The sequence below is a fragment of the Muscardinus avellanarius genome (assembly GCF_963383645.1).
Source record: "Muscardinus avellanarius genome assembly, chromosome: 4".
NCBI lineage: Eukaryota > Metazoa > Chordata > Mammalia > Rodentia > Gliridae > Muscardinus > Muscardinus avellanarius.
In genome coordinates, this window is record NC_137789.1 from 139308297 (window position 1) to 139322816 (window position 14520).

The window sequence follows — 14520 nt, forward strand, 5'->3', positions numbered from 1 at the left end:
GTATTTATTACACTATGAATTAGAAGTGAAGCAGAATACTGAGCTTCCTGAGTAAAACAAACAAACAAACAAACAAACAAAAATTCCCATTTTATTTTTTATAATAAACAGAGCTTTGGATCTCACCTGAGACTAAACACTGATAAACACATGTCAGTCATGGTAACTCACACTGATTCAGTCTCCACCTCTACTGCTGGAAGAAGTAAGGAACTTATTCTTTCTTTTCAGGCGTAACTCTTTAGACCTCTTTAATCAGTCTTTACTTAAAACTGCTTTTGCCTCATGGCACTTAGAATAAATTCAAACCCTTCATAACTGCCACTCCAACTTACCCCTTTCCTTTCTGATTCAGTACTTATCTATATTTTCTCTTTATGTGATTCTTCTAATTTTGCCTAGTTTATGTTCAGGAACTTGGCCAAACTTTTCATTTTTACTCTCTCCGCTTAAATGCTTCTCCCTAGGATTTTATTATAGAGGGTTCTAGATTTCAGGTCACTGCTATTTCTGTGGATTTTCCATGAATACTACTATACAACATCTTAATAATTACTTTCTTGAAATTCATCACAGTACAACATTCCTCTAGTGATTAATTTCGGTGTCCTTCCCCGAATTAGCATATAATCTACATGAAGACAGATACCTTTCTTTATCTTGTTATATTTTTCTCTCTGCTGAATTCCCAGGTTCTAATATCATTCCTAGCACCTAGTAGGCAAGAAATAAACATTTCTGGGGCCATGTCTCACTTCTGAAACAGATATTTTTGCTTAAGAAACGAGTGGGCAAATTTGATTTTAAGACATCAGCGATATATGCAGAAATTATTTCCAAGTGAAAATAATAGAAAACAATAATTTACATGACATAGGGATGAGAAATACTAAATAGATACATATATAAAGATTTATTAAAGACTTCTTTAAAGGAAATTAACAGGGAATAGTTTTCAGGGCCACCTTCACAAAGGAATGTGGGTACTCCTGTGGTCTGTAGAAGTGTCTCTAGGGGGCAGAGGGCACATTTGCACCATCTCATCAAGGATGAAAGTAGTTCCTGGAGCGCTGTCAGGAGCCTGATCAAGAATTTTATTCAAAATCTTCCTCCACTCTGCTCCTTTCTGTGTCATGAGATAACACCAGGTCCTTTAGCCCCTCTAGTCCCTGTGAAACCACCTCCAAAGATGAACCAAATAGAGAGGTCTTCTACTCATCCTTTCTCATGCCTTTTCTCAGACATTCCTTTAGTTCCATTTCAGAGTATAACTCAACATCTTCTTCCTTAAACACAATTCCTGGGACTCATCTCTTCCCAGAATGGTACTCCCTACAGCATATAAAATCTTTATCTCACAATTTCACACTCTGCTAGATGCTTTTGCAGCCTTTCAGTGACTTGGGTTTTTCTAAAAGTACCTTGGGCTCATAGAAACAATGAAAATTTGTGACACTGGGACCCGTGCTGAGTTCGGATGTGTCTACTTACTAGCTGCTGAGTTCAAAGGAAAGCACTTCATCTTCCTGAATCTTGCTTTCTTCACTATTAAATAGGAATAATGATATTAAGTATCTAGTAAATTATCTACTAGGATGAATTAAGAACTAGTTGACATAATCATATGCTAAATGTTTTGAAATTCAAGCTTGCTCGATTCCAGATATCTTCATAAATGATAAGATTCCTGTTGTTTCTTTTGCTATCTTTCACAATGATGAGATCAATTTGGGGCACACTGTAGGTCGTTAACAAGACTATTTAAACTGAGTTCAATTCTATATCAGATACTGTTAGTGACCTGATCAACTTCCATTCTTCTCTATCTGCTAGAAACGTCAATACCATATCTATTGATTGGTTCATCCTTCTGTCCATCTGACCCAGAAGTTCCCACTGTAAAAATAAATCTTGATGGGTTTAAGCTCACTCAAGGTCTTCCTAGTCCCTCTGTCATTGGTTAGATTAGGAGAGGGTTTTTCAACCTAGTCCTGGAAAATAAGAAGTGAGAGGAGGTACCAGGAGATACAGCAGAAGGCCCACCTCTGTCTCTGCATATCACTGAGGCTTCTTATAGTCAAGATCACAAAATATGTATGAGAAACAGATGGAAAGGATATCGTGTGTGTGTGTGTGTGTGTGTGTGTGTGTGTGTGTGTGTGTGTGTAAGTGTATGTGTGTTTGTGTGTTACTAGGGATTAAACCCAGGGGCATTCTACCTATGTTGCTGAGTCTGGCCTTGAACCTAGGATCCTTCTGACTCAACCCCCCAACTATAAATGGGATTAGAGGTATGTACCAGCTCACCAGGTTCTGATAACATAACTGAGCTACTGATTATACTAAGTTTAGAACTACTACCTGTCCTACCTCTACAATTCTCTTTATGAGAAATAATGAATAAAAGCTCTGGTTAAAGAAATTTGAATTAAAGGTGTTTGACTAGTAGTTCCATGGGCTTCCAATTACAAATAGAAATTTCATTATAAATTCCAGAGCTGAGTCATAATGAGAAGTTCCATTTCAACATATTCCTTGAGGTTTTTATAATAGTGACTGGTAGTTTTTTTTCTTAAGTCCTCGGTCTCCTCTTCATAGATCCCTGAGCAAATATAACATGAGAAACATAAACATGCACTTATATCTTATAACTCTTTTATATAGAAATTTTAAATCTGAGGGACCATTGAAAAAAATAAGAAAAACATCAAAATGGACCACTTATGTGCCAGACATTCTAAAGTTGACACTTATTTAATACATTTATCTTTCACAATACTACACACTATATCTCAAATGATTGTTTGCAGGCAAAGAAAATGAAGTGTTAAGTTATAATGCCCTGTAGGAAGGGCAATGTGGGACTAACTCCATTCTTTACTTATTTCTACTGAACGATGCTGCATAAGAAACCTCAGTAAATTTGAGGCCAAATTTTATAAAATGTATTTTAACTTTCATCTAAGTATCAATGTACATACCTAAATACCAAGAGGAAATACCCCTAAATTATTAATTTTATGATGTCATTTGGCAATATGGACCTACATGTTTAAAAAGTTATATCTTTTGATCTCAGTTTCATTTCTGAGATCCTCCCAAGAAAGGAATATTCTGTGCAAGGATTTAGCCACATGGATATTCATCACAGTGCTGTTTAACAAGAAAAAGAAAAAAATGGATAAAACAAGAGAACCTACAATAGAGAAATAACTACATAAAGTGTGGAACATGCATAATTTGCTGTTAAAATTCTGCTTCTTAGAAGAGAATGCTTAATGATTTTCATATTACAACCATAGGTGACCAAATAATTCTATCATTGTATCAATGCTATTATCTTAGCTTTGAAAAATATCCCTTAGGATAAAAATGCTAAGACCAAAGGGAACTGAGTGGAGAGTGCATTTATTCCAACCTATCATGGTAACTTTTCTATATAAAATTAGTCCAAAATAAAAGCTTGTCTTTTTAAAAGTAGGTTACCACAATATATGCATTATATTTTTTCAAGCTGTATATATAGATAGCAATACATGTATGCCTGTGCAGGAAAAAAATGAATAAAACATGTATCATCTGAGATGTCAACAATAGTGAAGGGCATAATGTAAGACAGTCAGATAATGCGTACAAATCCCCGTCTGCCATCTCTGAGCCGGGTGAGTGGCGGGGAGTCCTTGTGGATTTGTGTCCAGTTCCTCTGCTCTTTTCCTACATTCCTCATGCTGTGAGCTGCTGTTGAGCTGTGCAATGAGTCTGTCTTTGGGCTGAGAATTGAAAAAATTGTCTATGGGGCTAGGTGCAGGTGCTACTCACATGGTAAACCTTAGGAAGTCACTCAGCCTTTCTGAGCCCTCATCCACAGAGTAGGAATGAATGCTGTAGTACATCTTGCCAGTGATTGTGACAATAGAACACCTTACTCTCGAAGAATGGTTAGTCTGGTTCCTGGTTAGACTCTGCCAAATAATGGTAGCTATAATTATTATTTAAGTTCTCTCTCTTTTATCACCAGTACTTACATAATGTAAGACAGTACTTACATAATGTAAGACAGTCAGATAATGCGTACAAATCCCCGTCTGCCATCTCTGAGCCGGGTGAGTGGCGGGGAGTCCTTGTGGATTTGTGTCCAGTTCCTCTGCTCTTTTCCTACATTCCTCATGCTGTGAGCTGCTGTTGAGCTGTGCAATGAGTCTGTCTTTGGGCTGAGAATTGAAAAAGTGAATGGCTGGGCACCCCAAGAAAAGATGGTGGAAGAAGAAATCTTCACAGCAATTCTTGCTCGGACTGGCTCAAAGTGAAATTTACAAGCCGAAGGGTAAATGATCAATTCTGAGCTGCCTGCCTGGTTAAGTGTTCCTGGTTTTTTCCTTTCTCCTCCTAATGGAAATAGAAAGAAATTGGCTGCAGTTCATAACAAGGGACCAATCTCTCCTTCTCCCCTTGGGCTTGCTGTAATAGCATTAGGTATGATGAACTCTTTCCATATTCAATTTCGTTGAACGTGCGATGCAATTCCATAGGAAGCATCTTGTAATTTGGCATTAATTAATGTCAATTAATGTATGCAACTGCTAGACATTAGAATTAATTTCATTACTTTCCTTGCACAGATGTTTTCCTTGCCACAGGTAATTAGGACACTGGGTTGCTCTTTGGGAGCTTTCTGACTCTCTGCAACAGCTGCTGCTTGAAGTAATCCAATCCCCATTCACCCCAAACCTGGGATGATATAGAGAAGTAAGCTGCCTTTAAAAGCCAGGCACTGAGTAAGAGGACTATGGGGCTAGGTGCAGGTGCTACTCACATGGTAAACCTTAGGAAGTCACTCAGCCTTTCTGAGCCCTCATCCACAGAGTAGGAATGAATGCTGTAGTACATCTTGCCAGTGATTGTGACAATAGAACACCTTACTCTCGAAGAATGGTTAGTCTGGTTCCTGGTTAGACTCTGCCAAATAATGGTAGCTATAATTATTATTTAAGTTCTCTCTCTTTTATCACCAGTACTGCTCAATGTGTCTCAAGGTAACTCCCCACAGATTTTATAGATACATCTGTGGCAATGTCAGTATAAATTCATTATTTGGTTTGGATTAAAGTTTTGCCCATCATATGGAATCACAAAAAAAATTTCTACTACTAAAAACAAACTTGAGCCAAAAAGAACAAAGCTGGAGGCCTCATAATACCTGACTTAAAAATCTATTACAAAATTATAGTAATTAAAATAGCATTGGACTAGGAATAAAAACATATTGATCAGCAGATAGGACAGAGACCCCAGAAATAAACTTACACGCTTATGATCAACTAACTTCCCAACAAAGTACCAAGAATACACATGGGGCCGGTGGTGTCGCTCAGTGGTAGAGTGAATCCCTAGCAAATGAAAGAGCCTGGGTTCAATCCCTAGTATTGCAAAATAAATTCATAAACAAAAAATATACAATGAAGAAGGCATAGTTTTTTGAATCAATGATGAGGAAACTGGATATTCACAGGCAGAGAAGGAAAATGACACTTTTTATTTCACATCATAGATAAACATCAACATAAAATGGATGACAGATTTAAGCATAATTCCCGAAACTGTAATATTACTAGAAGCAAATAGGGTATATGCTCTGCAATATTGGTCTGGGCAAAGATTTCTTGAAAACTTCCTCACAACATAAGAACTAAAGTAAGAACAAACAAATGCTATCCCATCAAAATAAGAGGTTTCTGCATAGCAAGGAAAATGATAAAGAGATAACCCACGGAATAAGAAAATATTTACAAACCATACATCTGATAAAGGACTAATATACTATGTATATGAAACTTTGATAATCGGAATAAAACAACCTAACAATGAAGAAAGGATCTAACTTTACACTTCTCAAATGAAGATATATCAATAGCCCAACAATACACAATAAAATGCCCATCCTTACGACTTATAAAGGAAATGAAAATTAAAACCACAAGGATAACCTTACATCCACCAGAATGGCAACTATCAAAAGACAAATGATAAGAGTGTGGAGAAAAGGAATCTTTGTACACTGTTGTTGAAAATTTGAACCAATACGATCATGGAAAAGAGTACGGAGGTTCCTCAGAAAAATAAAATTAAAATTATGTATGATTTAGCAATCCCATTTCTGAATAAATATTCAAAGAATCTAAAATTTGTATGCCCAAGAGATAATCTGTATTTCCAAGTTCAGTGGGGCATTATTCACAAAAGGCAAGATACGCAATCAACCTAATTGACTATTGACAACATGAATAAATGAGAAAATGTGGTGTATGTACACACCGGCACACTATTCAGCCAGTGAAATGGAGAAACCCTGTCACCTGTAACCATAGGAATAAACATGGAGGACATGTTCCTGGTGTTAACTGAAATAAGCAGGCACAGAAAGAAAAATGCTGCATGTTCTTATTTATACCATGAAATTTAGAAAAGTTCGAGTCACAGAAGTAGAGAGTAGAATGGTAGTTACCAGAGGTTGTTGAAGGAGAATAGTTGGGGAATATAAGCTATTGATCAAAGGGTGTAAAATTTCAGAGAAGAGAAATAATATTAGTGATCAGTTACACAGATTACAATAAATAACTTTCTTGTATACTTCAAAATTGCAAAAAGAGTCTATTTAAATGTTTTCACCACACAAAAAAGAGCCTATTAGGTGCTGAACTTAATATTTATTTAATTATGAATGCATTGCAAACATATATCAAAGCATCATGTTGTACTACATAAACATATGCAATTATTATCTGACCATCAAAACATATTCTAAAGTAATTTTTGTACATGAAAGATATTCTCCTTAAAAAATTAATAGATAACAAATTTTCAGTGCAGACAGCATGATATTGTTGTTAGCGACCAGAACCAGCAAATAAGCAGGGATAGGAAAAGCAGGAACAAGTCACCTTCGCACAGAGGGCTAGCCTGGAGCTCCCTGCTTTGCAGGAGTCCCTCCTCCTGATGGAAGGATCTTAGCTAGCTCTACCTTCAACATGCTGTGCCACTCTAAGCTAGCTAGGCACCAGAGTTTCTCTAGAATGAGGGTCATTAGAATTCTAAGAGTTAAAAAAAAATGAAAAGCAGACTAGTTCAAGGTCTGGCAGGTCTTTACCACGCTTTACCCACTGAATCTTGTTTTCCTTCCCTTCCCTGCAAACATAAGACAGAACTCTGTGATGTGGCTGGCGAGTGCTTGTCTGGAGGGCATCTGCTATTTCTAAATGGTATACTTATTTCTGGCTGACACTCTATGCTCCTTGGGAGAGTTCTGCTGGCTTGATCTGCTGTTTCTTTTCCTGTTACTCAGTGCAAACACTTCCCAAGCCTTCTGTGGAGTTTCTCCTGAGGCTCAAGTGGTCTTCTCTATTCTCAGAATGTCTGCACTGATGGAAGCAATAGCATTAACCTCCAAAATCACCAAAGCAGCCTCTCCTCTGGGTCAGGAACTGTGCTAAGTGGCTATCATATTTTTCCTATTTTAAAATTTGTAAAAGAAAAATATCCAGAGAGAGATGCTTTTTTTTTTTTAATAGTTGAAGAGACTCCCGGACTTAGATACAGGTAAATTCATATGCTAGCAAATGGCATACAGAGCAAAACAGTACATATCACAGACCTCCAAGACTCTACTCATTCTGTTGTTCAAGAAATATTTAGTTCATATCAAATGTTTTAAAATGCCTTATTATACCAGGTGGCACACACTTGTAATCTCAGTATTGGGAGGCTAAGACAGGAAGATCAAAGGCCCACGGCCAGCCTCAGCTACTTAGTGAGTCCCTCCACTACTTAGTGAGACCCTGTTTCAAAGTAAAGTATAAAAAATGGGGCTTGGGGTGTAGCTCTGAGGTGGAGTGTCCCTGGTTTAAATTCCCAGTATGGAAAAAAAAAGCCTTATTGTTTTACATGTTTAACTATAAACACTACCAAATTATATAGGCAAACACTTTAAAATTCCTTTCCATTCCCCATTAATTTTCAACTTTAAAGCAGAATAGATTTTAAGGCCATTCTGCATAAGTTTTCTTTTGTTCTTTCTATTGTTCTATAAATTTATTTTAGAATCTTTCTACTAAGTACCCTCCACGCTACACGTACCTATATGGTGTGTTCACTGCTCTGTGGATCATATACACCCACTCCTACCTAGTATTCTAGAGTTCTCTGTGCAGGTACCAGTTAGAAATTGAGATCTTCAAAAGAGAGACTCGAACCTTGGCTCCTTAATGGCCACAGAGAAGACTCTAAGATATTCTTTTAAAATTATAAATGTTCAAATGTTTTCCATTTATGAAAGCAGCTTATGACTCAACATTGCTTTCATATATAAGATTGCTTGATATGGGACCAGTGAACTCACTAAAGGTTGCCTTGGTATTGGCCTTTGGGTATTTGGGAATCTGGTAACTACTATAGAATTTTTGGCAAATGTGAAAATAGGAATTGCGGACATAAGAGAGAATTGTAACTATAAAAATTGACTGAAATAAAGAAAAGTCACTGGCCATTTATAATGCAGTGCAGTGAAGTAGAAGTATATCTTCTGAGATGTGCAGGGGTTACAGTTCCACAGGCGAGAGATATTCAACCTTCATACCTCTGTACAGATATTTTACTTTGTGCCAGTAGTGTGATAGAAACATACTTGTGCATCGCACCTGTTACACTTGTGAAGCTAGGGACTATTTTATTATTCACTGTATTCCATGGTGTGCAACCTGGGTAAGCTGATGCAGAAATCCACACTAGAAACTGGTTGACTTGAGCAAAATCACAAAGTTATCTACAAGGTCATACTCAGCATGCAAAACCGAGAAGCAAGTTGTTCTTTAGCTTTCCAAATTAAGTTTGCAAAAAAAGTTGGGGAGCGGTGCCAGAAAGCAACAGAACAAATGGTAGTAAGGGAAGAAAGCAAGTTAAAAGTGGACAGGAGGGGGAGGGCAAGGAGGAAGAAATGCAGATAGCTCAGTGAGGGAGAAAACACATAATTTATTCTCAAAGGAGTTTTTGTTTGTTTGTTTGTTTGTTTGTTTGTTTGTTTGTTTGTTTTTAGGTAGGGCGAGGTGTGCAGTATTCACTTATTTGGGTCCACATGCTATAAAATTAACTACACGACAGAGGGACGGCTCCCAGCTCTGCCTCAGTTACATGGGTACATCCAATCAACCATTTCTTTTCTTAATAACTCACTGTGCTTTCACACCCCATACTGAGTACTGAGCTTTGACCATGGTATATGCTCAACAAGGAGCAAAGAGACACAATCTCTGCCTTCCATTATGGAACAAAGGCATGGGCAGCATTGCCTGTCCCTTGATATCCCGGCCATCTGGCCTGCGTGTCACGCCTCAACCATGCTAGGCATGCTCGTCCTCCATATCCTCGGCATGTGTTGTCCCATCTGTGTGGACCTGGCTCAACTATCAAATGATTCTCATCAGAGACTTCTTGCTTGTCAGTCCCTCCCTCAGACCCCTCTGTTCTTCCTATGCTGCGTGCTTTGGGTTATACATTTCTACACACATATATCACTGCATTATACATTTCTTTACCATCTGTCTTCCCCATCTAGACAGCAACGTCTATGAGAGTGGGACCTTTGCAAGACTCCTACCACCTCTCATTCATGAGAAAGAGGGCATTGGGCTTAGTTTGGGTGTCCAACAACGTTTGGTGAATGAATTAACAATAGACCTAGAATGAACCAGACCCAGTTCTAAATCCCAGCTCTGAGGCAAAGGGGAAAACAATCATTCTATGTCTTATTTTCCTTGTCATAAAAATGAGGAAAATAGCCAAGCATGATGGTTCACGCCTGTAATCCCAGCACTTGGGAGGCTGAGGAGGAGAATCATAGGATTGAGGCCAGCCTCAACAATTTAGCAAGACCCTGATCAAAATAAAAAAATAAAATAGGGCTGGAGGTGTAGCTCAAAGAGGTAAAATGCCCCTAGATTCAATCCCCAGTATTAAAAGAGAAGAAGAAAAAGACAAAGAAGAATAAGGGAAAGAGGAGGAGAAGGAGAAGGAGGAAGAGGAGGAAACAATGGTATCTATTTCCCAGGGCTGTTATAAGTATCTAAGGAAGTACCATGTAAAATAAGTAATAGAACTATAATACTAGTATCAATATTGCCTTGAGACTGTATAATGCAAAGAAAGGAAATACATGAGTAAGCATCAATATTTTTAGGATTGTGTGTGTGTGTGTGTGTGTGTGTGTGTGTGTGTGTGTTGCTTTAATGGGAATTTAACTCAGGGGCATTCTATACCCACTGCATTATTTTATTTTTAATTTTTTATGTGAATAATATTGGAAATGGCATACATTCATACAGAGCTTGCTGCCCTCCCTTGCTTACCTTTCCCGCCTCCCAGCAATGAGTGTCTAGGTTAACTATGCTATACTCACACTTAAACACATATTAGAATGTAGCTCCTCCAGTTAGTCAACTTCAAATATATAATGTGTGTGTTTGTGTGTGTGTGTGTGTGTATGTGTGTGTATCAGCATTATTTGTAATGGGCAAAGGTCTATATACCCTTTAATTAGATAGTGATTATTATTTAGAATTCACTGCACAATAGGTTTTTACATAGTCATGAAGTTGCTGTATTTCAATGTGTTGATATTTTAAACATGCCATTCAATTCACCAAGGCTAAATTTGGCACAATTGCTTTACAACATGAACATTGTATGTTATGTGTGTCCATACACATACATATGCATCCTCAGAATCATGTGTGTGTTTGTATATGTGTGTGTGTGTGTGTGTGTGTGTGTGTGTGTGTGTGTGTAATGAATAGCATGATTTTCTCCTCTCATAGAATTTATAGATTGGTGGGAGAAAAAGTTGTAATCAAATAATTACTTAAGTGGAATGTAAAATTTCAAATTGAGATGAAAGCAAAAGAGTAAAGAAAAACATAGTTGGATAAAAGCAAAATAAGAAACTGATTTAGGCAAAATGTGGTGGTGCACACCTGTAATCGTAGTACATAAGAGGCTGAGACAGGAATATTGTAGGTTCAAGGATACCCTCAGTAATGTAGAGAGATCCTGTTTCAAAAAAAATAAATAAAATAGGGCTGGGAGTGTAGCTGAGAGTGTAATCAGGAAGGAAGGAAGGAAGGAAGGAAGGAAGGAAGGAAGGGCATTAAGGGGAATTTAGGAAAAAATATTTCCTAAGAAACAGGTGCTTACAGTGGGATTTAAACCATCCATGACGACTAATCTCACTCAGCTGGCTAGACGGAGAAGCGCGCAGAATGTCCAAGGCAGAGAATTACATATAATCCCCTACCTCTTGGGAATGGGAATGAATATGAAAGTTTTACTTTCAACTGATGTGTTTGTACATGGCTTACCCTTTTTATTCTCATAGTTGCTGTCTTTAGCATAAAAAGTAGTGGCTATTTTGGTATAAAAGTAATTTGTGCCTATAATAATGCCTCTCAACCTGTCCATCGCTCAGCTATTGAGGGCACTGAGCACTGGACTCCTCAGCACCCCCGCATGGTATTTCAGTAGTACTTGCCTTGTCCAGATACCTACACACAGGGCGTTCAATATGGAGAGCAAACGAGAAGGCTGAAGGACAGAAAGGAAAACAGAGATTTCCAGTTCTCACCCAAGACAGAATTATTGGGACAAAACAGATATACAGAGTTGTGAGCTTCGTTTTCTTTTATTTTAGCTTGTACAGTGCTAGTTTGAGGTTCATTTCACAAAGTTTTGGGGCAGTCATTTTCACAGTTGGCTGAAGGACCAAGGTTTATTATTCCCGAGTGAAAGAGATTAGTCCTTGAGAAAGTTGTAACAAGGTTACTTACTCATGCAAATAGACACGGAGACCAGTAATTGTCCCCTGTCCCTTGTCCCTGCTGGCACGGATCACCACCAGCACAGAAACATTCAGGTCAGTGGCTGGCAAGGCCTTTCATTTCAGAAGTAAAACAGAGAAGCAATAATGGCCACACTTGGTACTACAGGTATCCTACAGGATGTATACAGAAAAGCATAAATATGCTATGCACACAGGTTCAACTACCTTGTGGAGTATATTTTTGAGTGTTTGGCACTGGGGATTGTACCTAGAGTTGTTTACCTCTGAGCTGCACCCCCAGCCCTATTTTATTTTGCAACAGAATCTCACCTAAATTGCTGCCTGCTGGTCTCATGTCTGTGACCCTCTTGTCTCAGCCTCTCAAGTACTAAGATGACAGGTATACACCATTGGGATTTTCTAGAACATTCTGATTTATGCTTTGCCTCCAAAATCACACATGAAATGTGGCACCAAATTTCAAGGAGTTAAGTATACATTTCTTGTGTTCATCATTTGTCTCACAGGACTCTATTAGACCTTGTGGTTAAAGACTCTTCCTTAAGAAGACTTGTGTATACAGTGACACTAGCATCTATTCAAAAAAACAAAAAAATTTTGAATGTTTTAGGCTGTGAGTGATGTTTTAGATATAGAACAAAGATTTAGTAAGATGTCTCTTCTCTCAAAATTTTTAATCCAACATTCTGTCCAAGGTTTTCTCTGTAACAACCTACATTACACACACAGACACAAATACAAGTATGTTAGATAAGTTGACAGTTTATATATTTCCTTTTTATCTGTGTTACTGTACTAGGTGCACATATCCCACACACCCACCTACTCACACCCACACAGAGATATTAGAACAATGAAGTCTTTGTAACTGGATGAGGACCTGTCACTTTGTCCTCAGTTGAAAGTGGGGAACAAACATAAGTGCCACATTTGGTAAATACATTCAAAGTTTTCTAATAATGCTTCTTCTGACTGATTGTAATTGAGCTTGCTCTTTTCAGCTCAGCTCGCCTCCCAAGACAGTGAGTAAGACAAAGGATAACATCCTCGTCACGACATAAACTACCAGACATCCACATCTGAGAGTCCAGTTGTTAAGAAGTAGCTGTGCCAATCACAGGCTCTCACAGAACTCCAGCTTTTCAGAGCTCACCTCCCTTCAGACATGGGGGCTCCAGTTGAAGCTCAAAGTAATTATGCATTGCAATACAGGAACATCTAAGATGAGACCTAGACTGAACTTTGAATAACAAAAACAACTAAGCCACCCAGCTCCTAGAGATGAGCCAGCTGGGCAGGAGGCCTTTCCCTGTGTCAAATGTCTCAGTACATTAGCTAAAAATTTTTGAATGCATTATTATTATTATTATTACTATTATTTTGGTGGTACTGCGGTTCCTGGAAACCCATCTACCTCCAGTCTACACTCCCAGACCTATTTTTTGAAAACAGGGTCTCCTAAGCCAGCGTGGCTGGCTTCGAACCTGCACGAACCTCCTGTCTCCACCTCCTAAGCATGGGGATTACAAGCGTGCACCACCATGCTCGGTTTGAATGCATTATTTTTAAAGATTCCTTATTATTATTTTGATATATATAATTTTGATATATATATTATTTTGAAATATATCCTACAGGCTGTAATGCAAACAGTGGGTCCCGTATACGTAAACTTTGTACTTAACAATGAGGAAGACATGGAAATCAAGAGAATATTTCAATCAGGGAGTGGGAAACATAGAGTTGAAATTCTGAGGGCAACCGACTGGCCTGGAACCTGATTTTGATAAATACACTCTCAAACCTTGCCAGCAGCATTTGATAATGTCTTGGCTCCCTGACCTCTCTGCGGGTTGTTCTGTCCTTCTCTCACCCTCCTCTCTGTTTCTTTTCCCTGCATCCATGATACTGTCTTAGAGACAAGGATAGGAAAGGGAGGAGGGAGAGAAGGAGGGAAAGAGAAACAAAGATACCAGGAAAAGGAAAGAGATATGATAGCAACACAACATCATTTTTTTTCATACAGAGATAGGTCAGGTGTTAGGCTTAGATCCCTTATTTCAATTGGTTAGGTAATTTTTTTTCTGTTTTGTTTTGACAGGGATAACTTTTCAAATTAAATTCCTTTATTGAATTTTCACCCTTGGATAGTTTCTGAAGGTGCTGCCTTTGCAAAAAAAAGTAAAATAAAATAAATAAAATGATAACTGATATATTTCATGGCTGTGAGAGCTGAGCCTGAGACGGCATTTTAGTGTTATCAACCTCCGTGCCTTCAGGGAGCAGGGGAGTCATGCTAGGTGTTAGAAAATGTGCAGAGCAGGGAAAGCGATGGCCTTACTGTTTTTAGGATATGGGGTTATGTGCATTAGATGCCAGAAGCAGAAAGCAGAATTATCCCCAAAGACTTGAAATGAAAGCAATCAGGGATGCTACCAATTCCATCCAGAGCTTTCTAAACAAGGGGTGTAGTCATGGGAGACAGACCCTAAAGCTTTTTCATTAGTTTTCTGTTGGGGGACTTTGCTACTCAAAGCCTGTTCCACAAATCAGCAGCCTCAGTATCATCGGGGAGCTTGTTAGGAATGCAGAATCTAGGGCCCCTACTGAATCAGGATTCACATCCTAACAAGATCCCC

The 14520-nt window shown here is 38.3% G+C and overlaps 1 protein-coding gene across 5 annotated transcripts in view; it reads right to left on the reverse strand.

The window, feature by feature from the left end:
* Window positions 1–14520, reverse strand: part of SORCS1 (sortilin related VPS10 domain containing receptor 1) — a gene marked incomplete at both ends in the record, with an annotated part of 539831 nt that overhangs the window by 130079 nt on the left and 395232 nt on the right. The gene's annotated exons all lie outside the window — the stretch shown is intronic.